This window comes from Elaeis guineensis, chromosome 12 (assembly GCF_000442705.2).
Source record: "Elaeis guineensis isolate ETL-2024a chromosome 12, EG11, whole genome shotgun sequence".
Lineage (NCBI taxonomy): Eukaryota > Viridiplantae > Streptophyta > Magnoliopsida > Arecales > Arecaceae > Elaeis > Elaeis guineensis.
This window is the reverse complement of record NC_026004.2, coordinates 10,388,858-10,405,592: the sequence shown is the minus strand read 5'-3', so window position 1 is coordinate 10,405,592 and position 16,735 is coordinate 10,388,858. Positions and strand designations below refer to the sequence as shown.

The window sequence follows — 16,735 nt, the reverse complement described above, 5'->3', positions numbered from 1 at the left end:
AATAAAAGTATGGCTGTCGTCATAATTTTCCATGAAGAATCTGAGAGAAGCAGCCTACATCCTAGAGATGAAGATCTATAGGGATAGATCTAAGAGGCTACTTGGGCAAAGAGCAAAGAGGAATTTGATTATTAATTGACTCAATTTGATTGAGCAAAAGAACTTTAGAACAAATCTAATTGAAGTAGACTCAGTTCGACACTGATTGGGTTTGATATGATCGAGTCGATTACAAAAAAAATTTGATCCTGATTCGATTAAGGTTTTGACTCAGTTAATTCCTAATTAGGTTAGAAATTTGATGAGATATTTGGATTTCTAATGGGATTAGGTTCATTTTTATCAATGGGTTCAATCCAAATTTGATTTGGATTAGAATTAGAATTGAAAATGAAGAGTCCTTGTCAACCAGGACTCTATCCTTATCTTTTGCTCCACACCTGGATCCATGCCAATTTCTCCATACCTAATTGGATTTGGGTTATGATTTTTGGCATCATAATAGAGGATCCAATACGGATAGGTGAGTATAGCTGATGAGTCATAATATTATCTCTTGCCTAATTCGAATGTAATCCGAATTAGAGATAAGAGGTAAACTAAGAAAAAAAAAATTCGTATATGAAATATTGTTGGTGTCATATTTATTTTTTCTTATTTTTCTTGGAGAATCCTTTGATGTGAGAGAATTAGAATCCTTCTCCACATTCTAATGATTTTTTTGGAATTTTTTGGGATGCCAGCAATGACTCTTGGTGCCCTTCCTTGGAAAACTCTAATTCCTAGTCAATAAAAATGGGTCCTCTCTCTTGGATGTCCCATGATCATTCCCTTGGTGTTTTTTATTTTTAGAGCCTCTTCTCCTCCTCCTCTATTCCTCCTCTTGATCCTCTCTGCTTTGGAGTGTCCAAGGTACTTGAAGAAGGAGGAACATATCAACTGTCAAAGTTGCTTGCAGGCTAGCACATCCAAGTCCCTGATCTGCATCTGTCTTCGCATGGATCTTTCTGTAGAGGCCAGACGACTCCATGTGGCTGCGAATGACTTAAGGAAACCTTCTTCAACTGTTGGACCAGAGGAGATCAAGATCAAATTTATTTAGTAACGATCTCTAACTTGTTTTGATTCCTATTGTAGATCTAATAGTTAGATCTAGAATTTCAGCATCGATGAGATCGATGCGATTTTTATTTTTAGATCTAAAGTACATATTTTTATATCAAATATCATGATGTGGTAGTCTAAGATAGGATCTTATACATATGATTAGGATTAAATTGTTTAATTTATTATTTCTACTGGATAAAATTTTAAAATTTCATGTACTGCACTACCGCATATTTTCTTCATCAATTAAGTCTCATTAATTCAGATCTAATCTGAAATTATTAGCACTTAAATCTAATTTTTTTATAACTCCATGAATTATAGATCAAAAACTATTCATCCCTGAGATTAAATGTTGGAGTTTCATGGTTTCATACATGCAAAATTTTTTAAAAATAAAATTTAAAATATTTAGATTAAATCTAATTTAATCTAAGCATGCATATGATCATATCTTCAAATTATAAATAGGATAATCATTTGTGAGATAAGATTCGAATACAAAAATCAAATAGAAAAAAAAAATAAGAGTATACCTTGGTATAGATTAATCTTCACCGTGAACTGATGATCATAGATGTCTTCTGAAAGTTTCTTATAGCACAAGCATCCGGCCTCTAATGGGTATCCACATGAGACTTGATATTGTAGGAACCAGATCTAGGGTTTCAGGGTTAGATCTTGAAACTTTTTCAAGATCATACAGCGGAAGATTAAAAATAAATAAAATTTATTTTTTTAAAACTAAAAAATCTCTAGATCTAAGATCCTATTACATGATTATTAATAGTATTAAATAAAAAATTAAAATATATATATATACAGTATGAACTAATGTTGATCATATCAACATGCTTCTATACTACATCTAATGTATGTATTAAAAAATAGATCAGATCTATTACCTTGCAGGTTAGACGTTCTAACCTCGCTGATCAGGGCTTGAGGATGATATTGCAAGCCGCACATACATCCGACCTCTAGGAGTCATCCACACGAGCCCACGAATCTCGATCAGAAGTCCTGCTTCAGGAAATCAGCACAGTATGCTAGTACTGCGCTGATCCTTCTTTGATGGTTGATCAGGTGCCTCCTTCTTCTTGATTTGGAATCTTCCAAAGATGAAAGTAAAAGGAGAAGTTTCAGTTCTGAGAGCTCTCAGGAAACTCAAGATGGAGGGAGGAAAGATATGAAAACAAAAACCCTAGAAGAAGACCCTCTTCTTCTTCACGTTTTTCTCTCTAGACACCCAAACTTGCATCTTTTATATCTCCACGACCCAAAGGTATTTCTCTCTAATTTTTGGTTGGCACAAAGGTTCTCAAATCTCTACTTTCTTTAAAATTTCATGAAGAAACTCATCTTATATAGAGAGATATGATAGAGTCCTTGTCTAGGTCAAACACCTAGTCAAGGCTTATCCAAACATGGCAAGTAAGGGACGCCCAACTCTTGAGCACCTCCTTCATATTTTTGTGCATGGATCACCAGAAAAGGGTGCATAATATATACCCTAAAAGCCACAAAAATTCCAAAAAAAAATTGGATAAATTCGGTGCAAAATTGAAAGAGTTTTGGATTTCTAAAACTCTATCTCATAGAATTCGAAATCCAAACTTATTCCTTTTAGATTTGATCCAAACCACCTTCCATGTAAGAAAGAAGAGAGGAGACCTTTTGTGAACGTGGGAGAAATCTGGGAGAGGGCTTTTGTCGCACAAAAGAAGTAGAGATTGGCGTTGAATAAGAGAGAGGGCGTGGAGAAGGCTTATGTGGCGCAAGGTGGAATCCTAGTCTTACTAGGATTCTGTCTTATGACTTGTTTTAATTTGGTTTCCCAAACCAAATCAAATCAAAATTAGATCAACCCAATTAAAATAAGTTTTAACCCAATTAAGAACCTAATTTAATCAAATTAAATTAGATTTAAATCTGATTTAATTTTTTAATCAAATTAGAAATTAGATTGACCCAAGTCCTAGTTGAACTAGGACTAGTTTTTCCTTGCACTTGGCTTATCCAATAAACCAATTGGACTTGATCCAATCAAGTCCAAACCAAATCTAATTAAATCATATTTAATTAAACTTAATCTCAGCCCATTGGTTAATCAAATTAAGCCAATTAGCAATTGAATTGCTAATCGATCCTCCTGCAACACTTGCACTGGGTTAAATGTCAATCGTATTGATCATTTAACCCTAGAATGATTCTTAATCGTTGATCAACCATCCGATCAGGATCATGAACTCTAAATGTGTGACCTCATAGGTCCGAACCTAAGTCGGTAGCATAGGAACAAATTTCTATACCAATCGAAGTGACCATCTAGCAATGGTACCCGACGATCGGATAGATCGAATGTGTAGAACAACATCCTTAGAACCCATGCGGATATAGTTTTCATATAATTCATCCCCTTGACCAAAATGATCATAGGACACCCCAGAGTTTAACTGTCAACTCTGATCAGGTTGTCCAATTGTATTTTAAAATATCAAATCCATCTGATGGATTACCCTGGCCAAGGTTTTGCTAAATTGAAATACAGCGACTCATTCTTCTCCAACTCTTGGAGTGGTCAATCCCATCTCGATCACACTCTGACTTCGCAAGTACTTGACTGTGCCTAGAAGCCTTCCATCTCTGAATTAGAAATTCAATTAGTCCAGTACCAAAGCACAGTGAGTTGCTTGCAAGTCACTGAGGCAATCTCAAGTCTAAGGGACACTTATACCTATATCCCATCAGAGACATTCTCGACAGCAGAATGCTCTGGAGTTGGTCACGTTCAATGATGATGTACCCTTACATCTCACCTGTATGCCATACCAGTGTCTCCACACTCCTTGGTTAAGAGAACAACCAACCCATATGGCCTACAGCGACCTATGCTCGATAGAAGCTGTTGTCCTTATTAACAGCCTATCATTTGGTCGTGAACAGTTTTAAGGACTAATCGATAAATTCCTCTCTTTATCGAATCTAAATAGTCCTAAGGACTTCATCATAACAACGGAGTTCATTAGAAGATGAAAGCTTATGATGAAAATGCCAAATATATTTTATTTATTAACAAATCAATTACAATACTTGGTTGCTCAACCGTCAACAGCTTGACGATTGGCTTTTTGGGACACATTTCCCAACAGATATGATCATAAGCCTTTTGATCTCACCAGAGTACTAACTCTTTTATAGAGATCGCATCTTGATAGTTAAAAATCTTCTTTTTTCTCAAGACACTCTTAAAGAAAAAGAAGTAGGAGGATGTTAATCTCTATGCTAGAGATTATGAGAAGAATACTTTCTTCTCTTTTCTTCCTAAAATTCATACACCAAATTTCTACAATAAAGATGTAGAAATTTTATCTAACTTTTGGACAAAGGGAAGAGGAGACATCTATGTCTAAACATGGACAAAAAGAGAGAGAAGAGATATTCTAACAACCAACTTTTGATTGTTGCAAGAAAGAAGAGATATGGACTACATTACCTCACGCCCACATCTTCATGCCGTCCCTCCTTTTTCTCCCTTGATTTTGCATGCACACACTCCTTTTTAGGCATCAAACCTGATCCCTTCTTTGGTCATACACATCCGACAAGTCCATGGTTTAAATAGGCATAAGAGAGTTTGATTTTGATTAAGAGATAGGAGTCCAAAACACCTAGGACTCTGCTTATTTTGCGCCGCCCATGCCTCTCCTTGTGCACCCAGGTTTCACACGGTGATTAAGGGGATTTCTTTTCTTTCTAACATGTTAAGAAGAGGTGGAGAGGTGGCATCCAAACTGGTTGTGGCGGGACTTAGTTGGCGCATGAAAGGAAGAATTTTAATCCTATGAGACTTTTAGATTAGGTGGCTGTTTTAAATTAAATAAAAACTTCAATCAATCCTAATCTTATTAGGACCAGATTAGATCCAAATAGATAGAGAACCAAATTTGATTTAGAGTCCAAACTATTTAGATTAAATGTCACCTAATTGGAGAAAGAGTCCTAGTCTTTTTGGCCTCTTGCTTGGTGCTTGAGTTAAACTCAATTTAATCCTAATCCAATTAGGATTTGATGCACCCATGAAAATGAGAATTTCTAGTCAAAATAGAAACTCATGCATCCTAGTCTAATTAGGAATTGGGTCAAACCCAAATCTTAATTCAAATAGGAATGATTCTCCCATGCAATTTGGGTTATCTTATAACCCAATCAGGTTTGATCAAATCAAACCCATGTCAAGTCAAATTAAATCTAATTTAATTAGACTTGATGCAAGTCCCATAGCTTAATCAAATTGAGCCACTTAGCAATCCAATTGCTAATTAATCTTTTTTTATCTCACTAACTCTTTAGCGAGTTACATAATGCAATATTTGCATTGAATCAATCATCAATCACATTGATAATCAAATCTTATTACGATTCATAATCATAATTCAACCATGTGATCAATCAAAAGTCATTTTTATGTGTGATCCCATAGGTTCTATTCTGTCTGGTAGTAAGATATATTATGATCTCTATCACAATATCATTGAAACTCTTTTTAATGGGTTGGAACAGTTCCAACTCTATCCATCAAGGATTATCGATCATCAAAATGATGCTCGTGGATCTCACAATCCATCAGTGACACCTAGTAGTATGTAGTGGCAATCCAGCAGAATAAAAGATGATAAACCTTTAGATGCAGTTAACGTATGATACAGCCCCTCTATCGTGAGTTCCAATCGAATGATAGGTCATGGATGAATCATCAAACCTCATCATCGGTTATATGATAGATTCAATCAGCTTGAGTCCATATGTGATTCTATGAAAATTTCTTTCCATCAATCATAATGCTATGATCATAGACTTAAGAACTCAGCCTCTTAAATCTTAGAGGACTACTCACTTCTACTAGGATCGATAGATCTCATCTTGATGCATACCCCACTCCTATAGTGGACCAACTATCACCAACATCCATTATAAAAGCTCATTGAGACCCATGTTGATGTGTCAGTCAAACTCCAGCAGCTCTGCTGTGAGTAGTAGTGCCATCTCAGATTAAAAGACCAGTCATACAACTGCAACATCGAAAAAGTCACAACGAGTGAGCAGACATCCATGTGACTTCTCATGTTTGTCACGCTCAGTGCAAGTTATCCTCTAACAACCACCTGCACTCTCGCTCCAGTATTTCTATATTACAGACTCGAGACTCATCTGTCCAAAGGAAGCGATTCGTGCACTAGTCTATATGGATCAATCACCATCCCCATGATGATCCTATAACCAGGAGCAATTTAGGAATCAACCATTATGATACATGTCTCAAATTCTCAACTCTTTGAGAGTATGTGTCATCATCTTGTTAATCTCTTGAATGATTCATGGACACATAAATATGAATGGTAATATAAATACCCATAAAGTATAAAATCATATCCTAGAGATATAATATGCGTCAGTCAGGATTGACTTCTAGAGCATACATCCAACAATCTTCCACTTGCACTAAAGTCAATCTGCCACGTACCAAGCCCCATCTTCACAAGATAGGCTTTAGTCTTAGGCTAGCTAAGTGACTTATTAGTGGGTCATCCACATCATATGTGGAGTTTGCTCTTTGCACCTCTATGTATTTCTACTTGAGGTAGTTGCATGTTTTACCGCTCTATGCAAAAGAATAGTACCCTACAAGCCAATCGCATGAGGATGCGAAGGAATTTTTTTTTATTTTCTTCCTACTCATTTACATGACATTAGTTATTTTTATTTATGAAGTATTTTATTTTATCTTTTGCTGCATCATACTTTTATGATTATGATAAACCCCATAGATTAGGAAAATGACTTTTGGACCATGATGAGATCATGCCAGTGAGACCTAGAATCTTGATAGCGCTAATCTAAAATATTTTCAATTATTGGATCATCGATTCAGAGATTGATGATTTCAGTAAGACTGGTACATCCTATGTATGCTCAATGGAGAGAGTGGTTGATCTCACAACCACTTGTATGATGACACTAATACAAGAATGTAGGTTCTCATTAGAGAATGAGTTCACTGAACTAATCCACAGAAAGAATATCTGATGGAGCCTTACAGCATGTCAATAGATGGTTCTTCAGTAGGAGTGGTGCATGTGATCTTTTGACCTAAGATCACCATGGTGCCTTGTGTACATGGATCCTTACTTTGGTTTATTCCCTAGCACACCACTTTAAAATGTGTGTGAGATATTCTGGGTATGGTGAAGTATACATGGAGGTTGCGAGTGGTCAATAAGGAATCGATCACTCCTTGTAAGAGGAGAGAACATTCTATGTGATCTCATAGGATGGTGACTCTAAGAGTCTCTGACCAAAGCAGGGATGAACAGTAGAAATGATTTCTACTAATTCATCAATCAAGATATCATCATCGGATGGAGAGACATATGGATAGGAATTTGATTTGATATATTTTCATACCCATGGCCTTTCTGGGATGTTGTGTAATTGAATGATTGAATTGCATGGTAACTCATCATGGAAGGATAATTTTGATATTTCTATCAAATTTTAAATCTTTTAGATAGTTATGACACATTGCTAGACATCAATCTTGACTTGTGAACTCATCAGAATTAAAAAAAAATTAATTCAAAAATTAATTAGGAAGAGTCTTAGTTGATTGAGACTATCGAGCTAACCTAATCATCGGATTAGGGTTACATTGAGAGTCTAAGTCCACTACTGACTAGATTTAAAATCCAATGGGTCACATACAATAAAAATTTGCTCTTGATCTAATCTATTTAAATTTATTATAAATTTAATGGATTAATTAAATTGCTAGCATGTGAATTAATCCAAATTTTCAATTGGTTCAATGCAAAGGTGTTTGTACTAACCTAAACTTGTTGCCTTGATCTAATATGATTGGGTTTGAACCATCTATTTATTAGTTGGTTTTATCTATTTATATGGAAGAGTTTCATGTGAATCCACCACCTCCACATCAAAACCACATGAGAAAAATAAATTGGCATCATTTATTTGGGCGTTATGAAGAGGAGTCTTTCTTCCTTACTCTTAATTTCCTTACAAGGTTCCACACATTTTTTTTAATTCCTCGTACTCTATGATGGTGCTTGGGATATGGGATGTGGAAAAGGAGGAAGAGTCCTTGTCTTGAAAGGAATTTGAATGCCAAATAATTAATGGGATGCCATATATTTGCATTGATATGGAAGAGTCCATAATAACATGAACTCTTGGTATTTCACACGTTCTCCATCTCCCACGCACCATATGATGGTGTATTGATTTTTTCTGACAAAGGAAAAGTCCTTCTATAGATGAAACACCTCCTTTTCTATGCCACACACCTTGGGATTCCACACTAAAATTTATTGGAGGTGTGTAAGAATTAAGGGATGCCAAGAGTTGGCATCCCATGGTGTTCCCCCCTTTTTCCTATTTAAAGGGGGCACTACAATCAGGTTCCATGGGCTATTTTGGGCTGTGGATAGGCATGAGAATGAGAGGATAAAGACAACAAAATATTTGGATAAAGACAAGAAAAAGGGAGAGAAAAATAGAAAAGAAGAGAGGAAGAAATTGGAAAGCATGTGATGCATGTCCAAAAATCAGTTTGTTGAAATGTTGAACATCTGATTTAATTCTTGTGTGGTGAGATCTTTTGAGGAAGGGTTTCTAAAGAGATTCTAGTAGAGGTCTTGAAGGCATACAAAGAGTGGTGCAATCAGTTCTTGCGAAGGATAATCGACAGCGTATTTAGGAAGAAGGCTACAGCACCATGACGAATTGGGAAGGGTCCTGATCAATCCCGTGTGGATCACCATTAGAGGGCTTCTACTTTGGAGTCTCATAGAGATATCAAGATTACCAGTTCATGGTCTTCATGATGGTATATGACTTCTGATCTTCTCCTGATATGTATGATTTTGATATTTGATTGTAATCATCATGGGTTCCTAGGGTTTTTGTGTTTCGATGTTCTTGTTTAATTATTAAACTATATTTTTAATTATTGAATGTATGTTAAAAATTTTAAAATTCATATTTCACTACATCACTGGAATCCAACAGTAATACCAGAGCCACCCTTGATTGATTCAATCAAATTTCATGTTATTTTTGTGATATGGATTAGATCCCGTTCAAACTATGTCAAAATCAGATTATCTGATTGATGTCTAATAGATGTTCTTAATGTATTTTTGTAAATGATAAATGTTATCAATCCATGATCGAACCTTGGATATGAAAAATTTTATGATCTATAGACTTGTGTGACAAGTTTAGATTAGATCCTATGATCTATTTTTCGATGGAATTAAAATCCAGTGCATGTGATGCGCGGAGCCTTGGAATGCTACATATAGATATAGATTGCCAAGACTTTAGGTTCTTATATTTGATGCATCTACTTTAGATCCAAAGGCCGACCACCATGTTATCGGGTACTTATCATTGTGGGTCGATCATTTTGGTTGTTGCTCGAGGAATGTGTGTTGCCGAAAAAAAAAATTTGGTCATGGAGAGGTAGCATCAGACATGGATTAAGATTTTTTGTCGATAGATTGGTTTAACTATAATTCATTATTCTAATGTGATTAGAATTAATGATTATAGATTGAATCAAATTCATAGTTCTATTTGAATTAGAATCATATTTAAATTTAGGTTAATCAAAATTATCCATTGACCTTGTCACGACCCAAATCTGGGACATAACACGGCCATGCTACCAAGGGATGGACCACGATAACACGAAGCCAAAATTCATCTTCTTAAATATAATAACAGGTGTATCATAAATAAATATAATAATAAAGTTCAATTCAAATATTTAATTAAACCAAAACTGGTTCAGAGCATCTAAATCCAAAGATGAAATAATCCAAGTCTTAAAATTCATAATGACTACAATCCATAACATAAACTGAATTCCTAGTGCAAAAATTTTCAAGCTTGCTTTGCTGATCCCCAAGCCTGGATTCCCTTTCCATCAGTCCTAGCCTTATTTCTCTGTACATGAAAAAGAAAAAAAAAGAATATGAGCTACACCAGCAGTAAGTAGACTTCCGCTTCCTTACGGATCAAGCATAAGTTTTCTATGATAATGCATCATTTAGCAAATAATAATTATTATAAAAATAAATATTTCATAGAGCATATAATAAAAAAGTTATAAGCTCATCATGCATGCATAAATCATGTATATTTCACAATTATGAATCTAAATCATTTTCATCATGTATTCATGTCATGTTTCAAAACATTGCTCACAGACATTCTGCTAAGTCACTATTATACCCGTGACAGGGCCATGTTTCTTAATCGACAGAGTTCTTAATTCATGTGCCAACTTTATACCCCTGGCAGGGCATTTTCGTGTGGATGCTAGCTCCGGATGTCGACCTTCCCGAAGGATTCATTCATAGCTATCTGAGAGCCTTTGAAATCATTTTATCTTTTTCTTAAAACATACATATACATAAATGAAAAACAATGAAATTCATGCTTCATAATCATGCTATTTTTATAAGACATATTCATGAAATCAATGCACATAATAAAACATGCTTTTTCATATCACATATGCCGATCCTTTTTTATAAAAAATTATGATTTTATCAATAGCAATTCTTTACATAAAAGCATGATCATTTAAAAATAAATAAGGAGCATAAAATCCACTTACCTCGATCGTCCTGGACCTTTTAATCTTCCTTAAAAGAATCGGACAGTCCTATTTAAAATATTAAATCATCAATAAATTTTATTTCATATATTTAATAAAATTACATAATATAAAGAAATGACCGATTTGATGATCAGTCCAATAAATCTCTCCCTTCGGCTTAAACCGATTTAAGGTCATAGGTCCCTAGGAGTGGAGAAGATAGCCTAATAGAGGATTCATAGGACTTCTTGGAGAGAGAATTTTTTTTTAGAGAGAGAAAGTAGAGAGAGAACAAATCCAATTCTAGAGAGAGAAAGATTTAGAGAGGGATGAGAGAAACTTCCTTTATGTGTATTATTATTATTTTTTATTATTATTATATATATATATTTTTTTTCTTTTCTTCTTTTCTTTTTTTTTATTATATTATTATTATTATTATTATTATATGATTATATATTTTCTTTCTTTTCTTTTTCTTCTTCTTTTTTTTTTTCTTTCTTTTTTTTTTTTCCTTTTCCTTTTCTTTTTCTTTTCTTTTCTTTTCTTCTCTTTTCTTTTCTTTTTCTTTTTCCCCGTGGCCTTCTTTGGCCGGAACAGGGGACCTAGAGGTCCCCGTTCCTTATATCGGCCGTTCACGGCCACACCTTGCCCGACGGTGGCCGGCGGCAAGGACAACCTTCCCCGAATTCGGAGGGCCATAGCCGGCGGTCGTGGTAACCGTCGGTGCCGGAAAATCAGAGAAAAGAACCGACGAGAATAGGGGTTTCTTTTCCAACAAAATCCGACGACACCCGTCGCCGGCAATCGTGCCCACAGGCACGGGAAAGAAGGGAGAGAAGAGAGGAAGAGGAAGGAGGTCTTACCACAACCTCCGATGACCCCCACCGGCATGAAATCGCGGCGAGCACAGGTCGAGGGCCGCGGCTTCAATCGAAAAAATCGGAGAAAAACTCTGGCGATCGTCGGTGGCTGATGGATCTACTCTTAGAGGAGAGGAGGGGGTTCTTATAGAGCTCGTCTTAGGGTCTTTTAATGGCCCTAGGACTCCGATTCTTGATCAGAATCGAGGAAGAGGAAGACTCCGATCGGGAGTCTTCCTCCCTGTTTCTGTTTTTTTTTTTTTTACTGGCTTAGTGGGCCGGGTTATCACATTCTATCCCCCTTAAAAAAAAATTTATCCTCGAAATTTAACATACCTTCATTTACAAATAAGTGTGGATATCTCATCTTCATATCGTCTCAAGCTCCCAAGTGGCCTCTCTCTCTTCATGATTACTCCAATGAATCTTTACGTACGGAATGATACGCCGTCTTAGAACTTGCTTCTTTCGATCAATAATTCGAAGAGAAAATTCTTCATAGGTTAGATCTTTATGAACTTGCAATGGCTTATACTTTATCACACTGTTTGGATCAGGTATAAACTTTCTCAGTAGTGAAACATGAAAGATATTGTGCACTTTGGATAAATCTGGTGCAAGCTAGTTCGTAAGCAACATCTCCTACTCGATTTAATATTTCAAAAGATTCAATATATCGTGGACTCAGCTTGCCATGTCTCCCAAATCTCATGACACCCTTAGTAGGTGATACTTTTAGAAAAACATGATTACCTACCTGAAATTCTAATTCTCTTCTTTTTCTATCTGTCCAACTCTTCTGTCTATCCTGTGCTGCCTTGAGTCTTCTCTTGATTAGATAAATTTTATCTTAGCATCTTGAACTAACTCAGGACCTATTGATTTCTTTTCACCTACTTCATCCCAATACAGAGGGGATCTACATTTTCTTCCATATAGGGCTTCATAGGGTGCCATCCGGATACTAGAATGAAAACTGTTGTTATATGCAAATTCAATCAATGTCACATGATTATCCCAATGTCCTCCGAAGTCAAAAGCACAAGCTCTTAACATATCCTCAAGAGTTTGAATTGTCCTTTCAGATTGGCCATCGGTCTGGGGATGGAATGCAGTACTAAGCCTCAATTCTGTTCCCAAAGCATCTTGAAAACTTTTTCAAAATCTAGATACAAATCGTGGATCTCGATCAGATATAATACTTATTGGAACACCGTGCAGGCGTACAATTCCATCAATATACATCTGGGCTAACTTATCAAGTGGAGTGCCAACTCGAAAAGATAGAAAGTGAGCTGATTTAGTAAGCCAATCAACAATCACCCACACTGCATCATTTTTGTTTGTTGTCCTTGGAAGTCCAGTAACGAAATCCATCGTGATATGCTCCCATTTCCATTCTAGTATCTCTAATGGTCTTAGCAGACCAGCAGGTCTTTGATGTTTAGCTTTCACTTGTTGGCATACCAAGCATTGAGATACAAATCGAGCTATCTCCTGCTTCATTCCATTCCACCAGAAGAGTTATTTTAAATCTCTATACATCTTTGTACTATCGGGATGAAAGGAGAAACGGGATTTATGGGCTTCTTCCAATTTTTTTTTTTAGTTCAGGATCTCCTGGTATACATAATCTGTTTCCAAAATAAAGAGTTTCATCTGTATGTAGCCTAAACTCAGTTCGTAATCCTTTCTCCATGTCTTTTTTAAACTGACATAAATGAATATCACTTTGTTGGGCCGCTTTTATCTGTTCGATCAATACTGGTTGTACCATTAAATTTGCTAACACATTCTTAACATCAGTACAAGTCACTTCAATTTGTAAATCTTCAAGATCCCTCAGAATTTGTTGCTAAAAGGATAGCAGAGTCATCACATTTGCTGAAGACTTCCTACTAAGTGCATCTGCCACCACATTAGCTTTTCCAGGATGACATTTAATATTTAGATCATAATCTTTTAATAGTTCAAGCCATCTTCTTTGCCTCATGTTCAGCTCTTTTTGAGTAAATAAGTATTTCAAGCTTTTATGATCAGTAAAGATTTCACATGATTCTTCATATAAATAGTATCGCCAAATCTTTAAAGCAAAAATAATAGCTGCTAACTCTAAATCATGGGTCGGATAATTCTGCTCATAGGCTTTTAGTTGTCGAGAAGCATAAGCTATGACCTTATCGTTCTGCATCAACACACAACCTAATCCTTTCTTGAAAGCATCACTATAAATAACAAATCCTCCTTTATTAGATGGTAAGGTAAGAACTGGGGCAGATATCAATCGTTGCTTCAGATCTTGAAAACTCTGCTCACATTCACTGCTCCATTCAAATTTTATTCATTTCTGAGTTAAGCGAGTCAGAGGAATTGCAATTTGAGAAAATCCTTTGACGAATCTTCTATAATAACCAGCCAAGCCTAAGAAGTTTCTAACTTCCGTCACATTAGTCGGATGAGACCAATTTACCATGGCTTCTATCTTCTTTGGATCGACTGAGATTCCTTCCTTAGATATTACATGGTCGAGAAAGACAACACTATCCAACCAGAATTCACACTTGCTAAGCTTGGTGAAGAGCTTCTCTTTTCTCAAGGTCTGAAACACGATCCTCAAATGTCTTTTATGTTCCTCAATATTTTTAGAATATACTAGGATATCATCAATAAAAACAACAATGAATTGATCCAGATACGGCTTGAAAATCCTGTTCATCATATCCATAAAAGCAGCCGGTGTATTGGTTAGTCCAAAAGGCATTACTAAAAATTCATAATGGCCATACCTGGTTCTAAATGCAGTCTTAGGTACATCTTCATCTCTAATTCTTAGTTGATGATAGCCTGATCGTAAGTCAATTTTGGAGAAAACTTGAGCACCCTGAAGTTGATCAAATAAGTCATCTATTCAAGGAAGAGGATATTTATTCTTTATGGTTATCTTGTTCAACTCTCGATAGTTAATGCATAAATGCATGCTCCCATCTTTCTTTTTCACAAATAACACAGGAGCTCCCCAGGGTGATGTACTTGGTCGGACAAACTTTTTATTCAAAAGTTCTTGCAGTTGATCCTTTAATTCTCGTAATTCTACGGGAGCCATCCGATAAGGAGGTTTTGAAATAGGTCCGGTTCCTGGGGTGATATCAATTTTAATCTCAACCTCACGCTCTGGGGGTAGTCCGAGTAGTTCATGTGGAAAAATATCAGAAAATTTTTTGACAATTGGGATATCATCCAACTTTATCTTTTTCTTCTCGACGTCTATTACATGGGCCAAAAATGCTTTGCATCCTTTCCTTAAAGTTTTTCTTGCGTTCATGATTGAGATAATACCCAAAGATTGTTTGGGTTCCGTATTATGAACTTCGCCTTGAAAGAAGAATTGCGGTTCATCCAAAATTTGAAATACCACTCTTTTTTCAAAACAATCAATATGTGCATGGTATGAAGATAACCAGTTCATCCTAAGAATAATGTCAAAATCATGTATATTTAGCTGAATCAAATCTGCTGCTAATTCTTTTTCTTCTATTTGGATTATGTAATTCTTGAAAATAATGTTAGCAACAACAATATTTTTAAAAGGTGTGCTAACATATAATGGTTCATTTAGTTTTTCAGGCACATAATTCAAAGAAGTAGCAAACTTGAGAGATATAAAAGAGTGTGAAGAGTCAGAATCGAATAACACACGAGCATAAATAGAATTGACTGGGATAATACCTGTCACCACTTGATCATTTGCATTGGCCTCCTGCTGGTTTAAAGTAAACACTCATGCGTTTCTTTTTTATTTTTGATCAACTGGTTTGTTAGGTCTAAAGTCATCTCTTTTCTTATTTGGGCAATCACGAGCTATATGTCCTTTCTCACCACATAAGAAGCATGCTCCTATCCTCTTGAGACAAGATCCATTGTGATTTTTTCCACAATAGGAGTAGGATGTAGATTCTTTCTTCTTATCAGAGTTATTATTTTTAAAATTTTTCTGCTGATCCTTTAGATTTTCTGCTGATCTCGGTCTCTTCTTATCTCCTCTTTCAAGATCTGCTCTTTTCAATTCAGACTCCACTTTCAAAGCTCGCTCCAGTACGTCCTTGTAGTTATTGAAAATATGAGAAGACAGACAGGATCGAATTCCATATCTTAGACCTTGTTTGAATCTGTTAGCTTTACTCCTTTCGAATTCCATAAGCTGGGGGCAGAAATAGCCTAGCTCATTAAATTTGTTAGCATATTCTAACACCGTCATATCATCCTTTTGCTTTAAGGCTAGAAACTCATTTTTTTTTATCAATCTCATTGTCCCCGGAAAGTACTGATCATAAAATATCTCTTTGAATTCTTCCCAAGTGAGCTGATCATCATTGTTTCCATAGGCAGCTTTTATTGCAGTCCACCAAAACTCGGCATTTCCTTTTAACATAGGAACGGCTAATCGGACCTTCACGTTCTCAGGATATTACAGGGCATCAAACATCTTTTCCATCTCTCGAATCCATGTCTCTGCAGCCATAGGATCAGATCCACCCTCAAATAGAGGTGGGTTGAGCCTTCTGAATCTTTCGTAGTATGACTCCATAGATAATGTCGATCGAGGAGTAGTCTGTGCCTGCTGCTGGATAAGCTGAGCCACCACTTGACATACACCAGCAATGTCCGCCTGTGTGGCCGGTGCGTCAGGAGCCCGCTCAACTGGTTGATTGTCAGCTCCTCGCGACGTCAGTCTTGCTCCTCTTGCTCCTCTCGTCCTAGCGGCCATATTTGCTAAGGTCTTGCCCTCCCTATTGCTCATCGTTTTTTATTCAAATGCCAACATTATTACGTTATTTTATAACAGAGTTGTAGTACAGTTAATAATTTAAGTCAGAGTCTAACTATGCGTAACCTAACTACCCCCTGTTAGGTTTTAAGTTCTACCCTTGATTAAACCTATTGCTCTGATACCATAAAATGTCACGTCCCAAATCCAGGACATAACACGGCCATGCTACCAAAGGATGGACCCACGATAACACAAAGCCAAAATTCATTTTCTGAAATATAATAACAGGTGTATCACAAATAAATGTAA

At 36.1% G+C, this 16,735-nt stretch overlaps 1 pseudogene; it reads right to left on the bottom strand.

The window, feature by feature from the left end:
* The window catches only part of LOC140852811 (uncharacterized), a 17,771-nt pseudogene extending 1,334 nt beyond the window's left edge, over nucleotides 1-16,437 (bottom strand).
* Between the last annotated feature and the right edge of the window lie 298 nt (nucleotides 16,438-16,735).